Raw genomic sequence first — 12486 nt, forward strand, 5'->3', positions numbered from 1 at the left:
GTGTATTTATTTACTAATTTTACCATCCACACTGACTAATGTAATGTTAAAAAACATACCACAACAAAACAAAAAAGGTGAAAAAACTGGATCACGTACACATCGCTGTGGGGATAGAAAATGGTACAGTCACTTTGGAAAACAGTTTGGCAGTTTCTTACAAATCTGAGCATACAACTAACCATAAAACCCAGCAACTGCACCACTAGGGATTTATCTCAGTGAAATAAAAACTTGTGGGGCTTCGCTGGTGGCGCAGTGGTTGAGAGTCCACCTGCCAATGCAGGGGACACAGGTTCATACCCCGGTCCGGGAAGATCCCACATGCCGCGGAGCGGCTAGGTCCGTGAGCCATGGCCGCTGAGACTGCGCGTCCAGAGCCTGTGCTCTGCAACGGGAGATGCCACAACAGTGAGAGGCCCACGTACCGCAAAAAAGAAAAAAAAAAAAATTGTGTTCTTACGGAAACCTGTATAAGAACATTCACAGCAGCTTTATTAGTAATAGGCAAAAACTGGAAACAACCCAGATGTCCTTAACAGATCTACACCATGCATTACTACTCAGCAATAATAATATAATAAAAACTATTGATAGACACAACAACTTGGATGAATCTCTAGGGAATTATGATGAGTAAAAATAGCCAATCTCAACTGGTTACTTCCTGTATGCTTCTATTTATATAACCTTCTTGACATGACAAAATTATAGATGAAGAACGTTTTAGTATTTATTAGGGATTAGGGATGGAGGCGGTTGGGTGTGGTTATAAAAGGGCAATACAAGGGACTCTTGTGGTGGTGGAACTATTCTGTATCTTGACTGGTGGTGGATTTGTGAACATAAACATGATACAATTGTATCATCTTCTTAGATTCTACATATAAGTGATACAAATTAACTGATTTACAAAACAGAAACAGACTCACAGACTTCGAAAACAAATTTTTTAAAGATTTTTTTTTTGATGTGGACCATTTTTAAAGTCTTTATTGAATTTGTTACAATATTGCTTCTGTTTTATGTTTTGGCATGTGGGATCTTAGCTCACTGACCAGGGATCAAACCTGTACCCCCTGCATTGGAAGGTGAAGTCTTAACCACTGGACCACCAGGGAAGTCCCCCAAAACAAATTTATGGTTACCAAAGGGAAAGGTGGGGAGGAGGGATAAATTAGGAGTTGGGAATTAACATATACACACCACCATATATAAAATAGATAATCAACAAGGACCTACTGTACAGCACAGGGAACTATACTCAATATTCTGTAATAACCTATATGGGAAAAGAATTTGAAAAAGAATGGATATATGTATATGTATAACTGAATCACTTTGCCCTACACTTGAAACTAACACACACACACACAAAACATGATAAAATTGCATAGAACTAAATATACCTCTTTCCATCTCTCTTACATACACACACACACACACAAATGACTACATATAAGACTGAGGAAATCTGAATAGGATTAGTAGATATATCAATGTCAACATCCTGGTTGTGATATTGCAGTGCATTATCGTTTTGTAAAACATTACCACTGGGGGAAGCTCAGTGAAAGTCACATGGGATTTCTCTGTATTATTTCTTACTAGTGCAAATGCTTCTATAGATCTAAAAATAAAAAGTTTAATTAAAAACAAAGGAATGTTTGAGTGGTAAAATTTGCTTGTTTCCAACAAAAGTGTATAATGAATACAATCAGAACACTTTTTTTATTTTGATTTTTCAAAGAATTCCCTTTTTCAGTGGCATCATTAACAGTTAAATGAATAATTTCATCATCATACAGTTTATTCTTAACAGAAACTATGCATCTTTTAGCCAGTCTTATCAAGATTATGCAATCTGTAACAAGTAAGGTGTAGGGATAGAAAAGTGGTAGGAGATGACTTTCTGGATATTTACCTTTGAATCATAAGAGTGTTTAGAAACCTGGATCTACCTAGCTGGGAGCTGTGCTTCCAATTACTGATGGAGGGCTTGGGAAGACAGGTATCTGGAAATAAGCACAGCAGAGTCTTGGCAGCCTATCCCATGTGTCCATCTAGAAAAGATTTTGTTGGTGCAACAGCTACTGCCACATTTCTGTAAGCCTCCTTGTTTATTACTTGATGGAGTGGTATAAATAGGCACCTGTGTGATAGACTAGAAGAACCTCAAGAAAACCAAAGGGAAAGTACTTTCTTGTTATTTAAAGTTTATAGAACCAAAGGAGAAATTCATCTTTCCCTCTTCTTCTCTTCTTTCCATCATTCTTCAACTTTTGACACCTAAAATGAGCCTTGTCTGGAGGAGGGATGGGAGCAGGGCTGCATCCTATCTCTTTTCTTTCTTTCACAAAATGGGTCATTAGTTATTTTGGCTGAAGTGTATAATGCAAGTGTAAAGTAATAATAGTTCTTCCATAAATTATATATACAGTCTCATTGAATCCTAGTGACAATTTTATGGTGAAGGTATTATCATTTTACAGATGGGTAAACTGAGGCTCAGAGAGATTTAATAACTTGTTGAAGGAGTGTCCAGAAATTACAGGGTGAAACTTTGAAGCAGAAGTAGAGCGCTGCTTGTGCTTAGAGGCAAAAGCCAGTGAAATGAAACAAATTAAGGTGAACGTGACCCCAATTTGGCCCACAGGTGAAGGTGGCCTCAGCAACTCAGGTTCGCAAGGGAAGTAAAGGTATTTGATCCTTCATAGGCCAGAAAATCTTGTCCTTCCTGGTGAATGAAGCCATCTCTGATCCCCCAGATCAGATTTGTCTGCTCTTTCTTACATTTGTGTATCCTTAGTACATAGGCCATCCCTCCCTGTATTATGGTTATGTATGTACATTTCAACGTTCCTGAGTAGATTACACGCTTCTTGAAGGCTGGTGCTGCATCTTACTCCTATTTGTATGCCTTCAGCACCTAGCACAGGGCCTTTCATACAATAGCTTCATATAACAGCCCTCAGTAAACATGATTGAACTTTGAACTTAATTGAATCAACTGATTCAAATTAAATTGAACTGCGTTAAACTGAGTCAGCATTTTCCTGCACTAGTCTCTCAATATACAGCCTTATCCTACTGGCAGCAAAACAAAACAAAACAAAAAACAAAGCTAAAATGTAGTTGTTCTGTTTTTATGTTAAGCTTTGGTTTTCGAAGTGTTCCCTATAACTTGTCTCTTCTTATGATCTATGAAAGAAAAAAGCTAGATCCATAAAAATTGGTAATCTTAATTATAAAGACATAGAAATGCTCTTGGAAACGAAACTGGAATATCTATATTTGAAAAACAGAAATATCAAGTGGCATGAATTAATGAAACTCACCAATGGAGTCTGTTTACAACTTTGATGCTTTATATTTAGAAATTATTACTTTAATATGGTCTGATAGACCTTGGTAATATCCCATGGCCACTTCCATATCAGTAAAATATAAATGTTAGAAGAAAAATGTGTGAAATCAGATCTAATACTATAAAAAAACATTTTTAAACAAGAAAATATTATTCTACCAAGGAGCAAACTCAATTTAGTTTCTGCTCTGAGTCATGCTACAAATGCAATCAGACCCAACAAACTGCAAAGATTTGTAGAATGCAATGCTCATTTATAAAATTCTGATAAGAAGTGATGGGGAGCATGGTGCAGCCTAGCATGATTCAATGACATCATCAGCATCATGAAAAGGTGGAAGGTTAGTCAACGTGTTGAAGGAGAGGATACTATCCCTTATAAACATTGTACTGAGCTTTCAGCAGCATTCAACCTATTGAAAATAAGCTGGTGATAGCACTTAGTTTTGTGAAGTTATTTGAGATTCTCAAAGAGTTACTACCTGAGAACAAAATTTTACCATAGCACCTGGTAAAGGAGTCAGTTTTAAACTGATTTGACTGCAAATGGGTTTGATTTAGTTTGTATTCTAAGATAGAGTATTAACATGTCATTATTATCATGTCATGTCATTATTATCAGGTCAAACCTCTTAGAGGTACCATTTCCCTCCTAGGACTGAGGGAATAGCCCATTACACTCATGGTTTTGTTTTACATTTAGGCAGAGAATGACACAGCAACTATATCCCAAGATTGAATGAGAGTTTCTGTAGTCTGTCCTACGGGCAGAAAGTAGCTGTTGAGTGAGGCACAAGAAGTCAGATTCAGGCTTAGTTGGTAGAATGCAGAAACTATTTTTGAATTACTATGTAGAATATTGTTTTGCCTTGGAAGCTGGAGCTTTTGTTTTTGTTTTTATTTTTTTTCTCCATTTTTGAGTAAAACAAAGCCGTGTTGTAGGCAAATAGAAGGTATAGTCTTTCTTTAACATTTTCCCTCCACTTAAGTACACTATATTCCCTCTTACCATCATAACTATTGACTTTTCAATGCTGTTGTCAGGACATGGGGGCATGTACCCCCTCCCTTCATATATTAATAGCAGGAGCTGGATTCATTTGGAGATATTAGCTAAAATGTTGGAGAAAAGTATTCTGCTTTTGTATTCATTTTCAGTGTGACTGCTACAGATTTTAAAACTTGCTACAGCTTAAGATGCGTTCGGTTTAATGTGGTTTGGTGAAGTTTAAGGACTTGCCTAATAGACTTCTCTTTTACTAGATGTAGGTGGTTCAGGGTCTTTGAAAGATTGGGCTGATCCTTCCTGGTTTGGGGAGGAGGGGAGAGCTCCCCACTATCCAGGCTCATTGTCATCTTGAGATCTAGGCTACCCCTATTGTGCAGGGTTCCTCCGCCTCCCTCTTTCCCATTTATTTGCTAATCTGGACACCCACTATAGAGCAGTATGAAGACAGACAATGGGGAATTTACAGATTTATCCTTCAGGTGTTCCTTCACTCACCTATTTACTGGGTACTTCCAATGATCTAGGCACTTTTCAGAATCCATCTATTTTGAACACATTCCATATACATTGTTCCAAGTACTAGAGTTACAAAGATATGTCAAACATTGTTTCTTGTGTGGGAGAAGATCATTTCAGGGAAAGTCTCCGAGTGAGGCCAACTGGATTTTTTCGTGAGGACAAATACAGTTGAGGGAGGAAGAAAATTCCAGGAAAGGAAAGAGGATGGGTATAGATCAAGGTGCTCAAATGGACACAATACATTAGTCAGCTGTCATTTGAGGCTATCACAATAACATCTGGGAATATTGTACTTAAGCAATCCTCTATGTTATTGATGTTCAATAATTTCAGTGATTTCTACTGGTTGTCACCATAAACAAATTGGAGTAATTTAAAGACGTGTCATTAATACAAATGTATACAGTCTAGCAGTTTAAGTAAAAACACCAATCTGTTTTATGATATGGTGTCAGAATCACACAACTTCTTGATTAAGCTTTGAGATAATGCATGCCAAGGCATTTTCCTCACTATACACTGAATAATTGATAGTTGATGATATGTGACATTTATTGAGCGTCAGCAATGTGCTAGCTAGTTTACAGAGAACAGAACTATCAAGGGACCTTGCCCAATTGGCTCACTATCAAAACACAGTCTGTCATTTGCTACGTCTTCCATGCTCCACTAAACTAAAAGCAAAGAAAGCATTTCTTGAGAATCACTGCAGTAGTGAATGGGGCTGGATTTTTCTCTGCAGGTGGCTCTGTGAGCATTAGTATTAGTTCCATAGGGAAGCAATCTGTTCCCATGGTTCTGGTAATCTCAGAAGATAAACTTGATAATCTAGTGTAGATCTGAAGTAAACGCTGTTCTATCATTTTATGATGCTTTTTTTTCTCTGCTGCAACCTGTAATTGAGCCCTTACCAGTGTGACTTACTCAGGATCAAAATGTAAGGGCATGTGTTTCGGTCTAGTGTATTGAAACAACAGCTGGATTCTCCAGGGAAAGGAATAGCTTTAAAGGATTTAAAGTATTGCTTGAAATGCCTTGTTCCTTGAGGAAAAGATGGGGGAGTTAAGATATAGGAGGTTATGGATGAGGGCATTTGAAAATGAAATGCCATGGGTGGGGAGGCAGATTGGGGAGCATAAACAGAAAATCTTGAGTCCTGGGTTGGAAGGGGCAAGAGATTAAAAGGAGAACATCTGTTGGCACAGTGTCTGCATAAGAATGGTAGAAATTGCTTCCCATTAATTGTTGTTGGGTGGCGGGTATTAGTTTGTAATATGCTAGAGCATATTACAGCTAGGGCATGTAATATGGCAGCTAGAGCTGCCATAGCAAATACCACAGAATGGGTGGCATAAGCAAAGGAAATTTATTTCTCACTGTTCTGGAGGCTGTAAATCCAAGATCAAGGTGTCAACAGACTTGCTTTCCTCTGAGACCCTTCGTTTCAGCTTTTCTTTAGCCTCCCTCTTGCTGCCTCTTCACATGGCTTTCCCTCTGTGCACGCACACATCCCTGGTGTCCTCGTCCTAGTCTCCTCTTCTTACAAGGACAGCAATCAGACTGAATTAGAGCACACCCTAACATTCTCACTTTAACTTAGTTACCTCTTCAAAGGCCCTATATCCAAATACAGTCACATTCTTAGATACTGGGGGCTAGGTATTCAACATATGAATACATAAAGTTTGGGGGGGATATGGTTCACTCCATAACAAGTTAGCAAAGAGAAAAACCTTCAAACTTGGGTAGTTTTGCTTTTCCCAACTCTTGTTTGTCCATAAGGAATAGGAGTATTTGGAAAGTTGACCAAAAATAGTGGATGGAGGAAGAGTCCCCCTGAGACTCTGTCAGCTGATGATGTTTTCCATGGTGAAATTGTTTTTCTCTCTTCAGTAAAAGAGAGGTTTGAGAAAGAGAAGAAATGCTCTCTCACAAGCCTCTCTTTCTGTCTTTCCTGATTCAGATTCCATCCTAGGAATTTAAAAATTGTTGAATTATTTATATCTCTGGGTCAACATGTTGAGGCTAATGTAAAATTTTAGTTCCCGTTCCCACGGAGGTTGACCACCAGGTTGATGGATACATTTCTTTTCCATGGAAGCAAACTGTATTGGGACAGGTATAAATGGGCAAGAGTGAATTAGGGAGCTTGGAAAGAGGCCTTTGTACCGTGGCAGCACTGGTTTCATTTTTAGCAGGCTATTCAGATAGAATTCATAAATTTCTCATGAGCCCTAAAACCGGATTATATGGTTTATTCCTGGTCATATAATAGGCATTAAATGCATTATTATAGTCATTTTTTTCTTATCCACTGTAATATAGTTCTCAAGCAATCCTGAGAATATTATCCTTTGGAACTAGAAAATCAAATTTAGTGCAGGTTCCAAGGCTCTTGGAATTGTGATTATCCCCATACAGAGGGTTACTATAAGGAATAGAGATTTAACTTTTAATAGAGGTATAATGGCTTTCAATGTCCCAATCCCCTTTAGGTCAGAGAGATGTCATATTCTCTACCGTCACCATCAGACTTTCTGCTCAGGATTAATCCTTTAGTTACTCTAGATGAGAATTATGATGCCACAAAGAAGAGAGCTTTAGGTGGGGATAAGAATGGAGGGGTAATCCTGAAAAGGAGGATGAGAAAAAGGAAGAGACTACAAACAGAAAGAATAAGCATTAAGACTCAGTCTAAGATAATTAAACAAAGGTATTTTATGGTCTGATTGAGATATGGTTATAAAGACAAGACCATGACAGAGTTTGGGGTATGTTTGTGCTGTAGGGGAAAGTGAAAGACAGAAGAGGGGGTGGGTAAATGACCAACTATATACTATTTTATCATGCACATAGCTGTCTTGAAGAAACTTTTGAATACCTAAGTTATAAAATAATGTGAGGCAATATTTAATAAATCCAGCCAAGTCTAATGAGCCCAGTCCCTCGAACTCCTCAGCATATGATGGCAAGCTTCTTTGTGGGGGAAGATCCTGCCAGTGGAAAGTTGATAATAATAATTACTTATCACCTCAGGTATTATGGGGATTTTTATCTATAAGAGTTAGGTACAAGAAAAAAGGAAATACCACTTTTGGAGTGGTGATATCCACTGCAAATATGACTTTTCAGTGGTGAGAGACTACCTAGGGATGGGGGCCCCTTAAATGATAGGGTGATTAGCTTTGGCAGGAAGTGGTGTTCTGAATAGAGACAACAACCCAATTGACCAATTCGGTGGTTAGTGATCAGAGGGTAGAGAGTGCTTTTCCTAGGAATGGGGAGGAACCAGTGAGAAAGTTAAAGAGAAAGAAATAGCGCCCCCAAATAAAGAGTGGTGGAGAGAAGCATGTTACAGAAACTGATACAAAGTCAGGAAGCCACTGTGAAAAGGATTCAGGCTCTAAACCAATGACTCACTTCCCACCCCCAACCTCCCTGTGCCACACTCAAACTGAATGATTTGGGGTGAAAAGGTGTGGAATTTGGAAACTCGAGAGATGTTATGAACTCTCAATCCCCATGTGCAACAAAAATGTTGGCATTTTTTGTTGATTAGATATTTTCCAATAGCATTATGTGTTATCAGTCACCACACCCAGGAAGATGCTCCATCATTAACCATATCACTGGGATAAGGTGTAAGAGCAAGTTGCCTCTTCTGGACGGCGCTCCAGTCCCCATCCAAGGTAGGGATATCGAGAAAATACCTCTGAGCCAGAAGAGCAGGATGGTATCAGTGTTTGAACTGGGAACCTTGAAACTAGTTACTTCCACATTCAGCCCACATTCAGTAATTCCTCTCTGCTACACCATATGATTTCCCCCAGCAGTATCTGTGAAATGAAAGGCTTCACACCTTGTTGAGGAAATATCAGGCTACAAATAACAAGATGGTAGAGTGTAAATAACAAGATGGTAGAGTGTTAGGCTGATGATAGGTGAGCCCTGATATCACATCACAGGCTCATTTCTTTTACATGTTGGATTTTTTGCATTACTTTTTTGTTATATTTATGGTAGAACAAAGATAATTGAAATTCAACAGTAAAATAAAACCAAAAACTATTCTAAAACTGTTGTGCAGTTTTGATTGTAGACAAAATTTGTCCCTGCTCTAAAAACTTGTTTTTCATTACAACATTCTTTGAGCATACCTCAAATAACAGAAGTCTGGTGATTTGATATGGGAGGAATATGATAATAGTAAAAATAGTCAGCAAATTTTATATTAAAAACAAAAGTTTATTTAAGTTTCTGAAATATACCAGGCATTTCCTGGATGTTATTGTGGTATGTTCTGGGGGGCGGGGAGACAATACAATTATGGGTAAGAAAGGTCCCCAGACTGAAAGTTGTCCATTGGAGAACATACAGGACAATTTGTTTCATTTCAAAGGTCTGCAATTTGAGTTAGATAAGAAATTTTAAGAGGTGGTTCTTTTTGCCACAGCAGGGAAAATGTGCTTACCTCTCCCTTTGAATTGTCAGTGATTCATTGCATGTCTGTAACTGCTGTTCTCAAAGGTCAGGGTACGAGTCTTACTTACATGTGTGAGGTTTTTTCCACCTTTGAACTTTAAAAAAGACTCATTACAGAGTGCCCCAAAGATCAACGTGTGTTGTTTTATCACTTTGCATTCTAATAATGCACTAAGTTTGGCTATTTGCAATGACTTTTTTCTTTCTTTTTAATTTTTATTGGTGCATAGTTGATTTACAATGTTGTGTTAGTTTCAGGTGTACAGCAAAGTGAATCAGTTATACATATACATATATCCACTCTTTTTTGGATTCTTTTTCCATATAGGCCATTACAGAGTATTGAGTAGAGTTCCCTGTGCTATAAAGTAGGTCCTTATTAGTTATCTAGTTCATATACAGTAGTGTGCATATATTAATCTCAGTCTCTCATTTATCCCTCCCCTCCCCCTTCTTACCCCCTGGTAACCATAAGTTTTTTTCTATATCTGTAACTCTATTTCTGTTTTATAGATAAAAGGGTTTTGTTGAAAGAAGATGGAACAAGTTTGAGAGGGATCTGGACACATTATTTCCCCTTCATTTTTAAATGGACAAATCCCAGGAAATACAATTATGAAAAACACTGTCTTGACTTCTCAGGGTGAGGCTAGTGTATAATTCTAGGCAGCCTATTCAGTTGATATACAGCCTCAATTCACAAATTAGACATCCGTATGTAAACGGGGGTTCAGGAGGGAAAATTTATTTGCAGATTTTTTTTGATCAGTCTTGACAAATATTAATTCATAGCCACAAAATTCACATTTCCCCGTACATTCACCTGAGTGTATCTCTTTTCTTCCTGGTATCTTTAACCAGCTTCTCCCATTCCCACGAGCTTCTCAGCCTCTGACTTCAGAGGCACACAAGGCTCAATAACTTCACTAATATTTTCCATAACACAAAATTACATTTTGTTGAAAAATGACAACCTGTTGTTAGCTAACTCCATTGAAGACAGGAAAACCACATATTTATTTAAAGTGTAAGACAATACTCTACTTGGATATGCTGTTGGTTCCATGCGAAATCCTAACGTGACAAAAATGAACTCATTCTCTTCTACCTTTCAAACTGGTAATTTGGGGTGCCTTACCCAATACTGTCAATGGCAAGACCATCTCCCCAGGACTTCAAACTTAAAACTATGGAGTAATTTTTGCCCTTTCTTTCTTTCCTGCTTCCCTCAGACCCCTGAGGGACTAAGTTAAGCCAACCAAACTTGTATTTTCTCCTTGCGTTTACTAGTATCTTGTGGTCCCATTTAGGAATGCCCACTCCCAGGTTTTCCTAATATCGACCTTTCTTATTCATCTCTTTCTCTCCATGGGCACCGCTCCAGTCCTCATTTCCATGGTTTCTTCTCCACTTTATTGCAAGTCTTCCAGAGATGACCTTTATGGCTACCTAAACTATCAGGGCATCCAGTTCATCTCTTTCCCACATAGTATCAACTTCTCCCCAGCTCAGGGGGCTATTTCTCACTTTCTACTACAACACTCTGCTAACTAGCTTTCCTGCTTCCGGGCTTGAACTCCTCCAACCCAGTACTCACATGCAGCCAGAGCAATCCTTACAAAGCCCAAATTCATTCATAGCCCTCCATTGCTGAAGGCCTGACTCTGGTTTCCAACCCCCGCAAGATCCACTCCAAATTCTTCAGTACAGCATTCAGGGTCCACCATGACCTGACTCCCACTTCCTTCCCAGTCCTCTTGAAGCTTGCGCCCCCTCCTCTCCTGCCCCACTTTGTGCCCCTCACTCCGGACACAGTGAGCTGCCCACTGAATGTGTAGCTTCACATTTTTCCTTTTTTCAACTGAGCACTCTGCCTAAAATGCCAATCCCGATTCTGTTCACCCAACAAGTATAAGATCATCCTTCAAGGCACTAGTCAAGTGCCATCGCTTCTTTGAAATCTTTCCTAACCCACCTCCCTCCTTGGAACCCAAACTTCTCTCACAGGACCTGTAACACCTTCATGCATGAATGGAGGCTTTAAAAGTCCATCAGTGTGGTGGAAACTGTGCATCATTTCCCTTAGTCTTCAAGCACCTTCTCTCTAATCCCTCCAGTTAGAGAGACTGAAAAACTAGAAACTATACTTAGATTTTGTTTTGTTTTGCTGCTACTAGGCAGGACATGGGATGTGATTGTGCAGAGACAATGGCCAGCCTCAGCATTCCTGTACGTGGGAACCGCCCTCATGTGTAGCTGGGCAGAGACTGCTGCCCTCTGTTCTGAAGCTTCATGGTGTGAGGCTGAATTCAGCGGTCCTGTGGTGGGCCCCTGACTCGAGCCCTGCTATCTCTTCCATGGATTTTGTCAATATCCATTTCCCTGCATCATATTACTTGGTGTCTGACGTATGCAGAATGGTTTCTGTTTCCTACATTGAAACCTGATACACTCTGCCTCTATTAAACTGTAACCAGAAACGTGATATTTGTATTTTTATATTCTTGGAACCTACCATGGAGCTGGCTCTCACCAAATGAATGACTGATTCACTGCATGAGCCAATAATGGCTCAAAATTATACATCACTCAAAACATAAATTTCACCCCGACACTCCAACTTCTCTTTAATGCTCTCCTTCCTTATCTGGCCAACACTGTCTCTTCCTGTGCTTTAGTCTAACAACTCTAGTTATGATATTCTGTATACACACACATGTCTTGCCCCTTCCTCTCTCTCTTTGTTCTAATGGCTCCTGCAAGTGTCTTCCTCTCTACTGACATTTACCACTTCTGGCAAGAAAAGACTTATAAATCACAGTTCATAACAAATAATCTGCTGATGCCCAGTGATGGAAAGAAAGTATGCTTCTGGTGCTTTCTGGCATTATGCTTTGTCTTTATTTCTACTGGTTAAGAACAGTTTTGGCTACAACTAAAAGAAAATCCAATAAAGTTTTGTTTCATAATGAAAACTCTGGAGGTGAGTGACTTCTGGCTTTGGTTTAGTAATTCAAGAATGTTTGGGACTGCTTCATGCAATTCTCTTGACTTTCCCTCATGGATGCAAATGACACCTCAATATCCTGTAATTGCACCTGTATTTAAA

The sequence above is a fragment of the Neophocaena asiaeorientalis genome, unplaced genomic scaffold (assembly GCF_003031525.2).
Source record: "Neophocaena asiaeorientalis asiaeorientalis breed wild unplaced genomic scaffold, Neophocaena_asiaeorientalis_V1.1 scaffold136, whole genome shotgun sequence".
In the NCBI taxonomy this organism is placed as follows: Eukaryota; Metazoa; Chordata; class Mammalia; order Artiodactyla; family Phocoenidae; genus Neophocaena; species Neophocaena asiaeorientalis.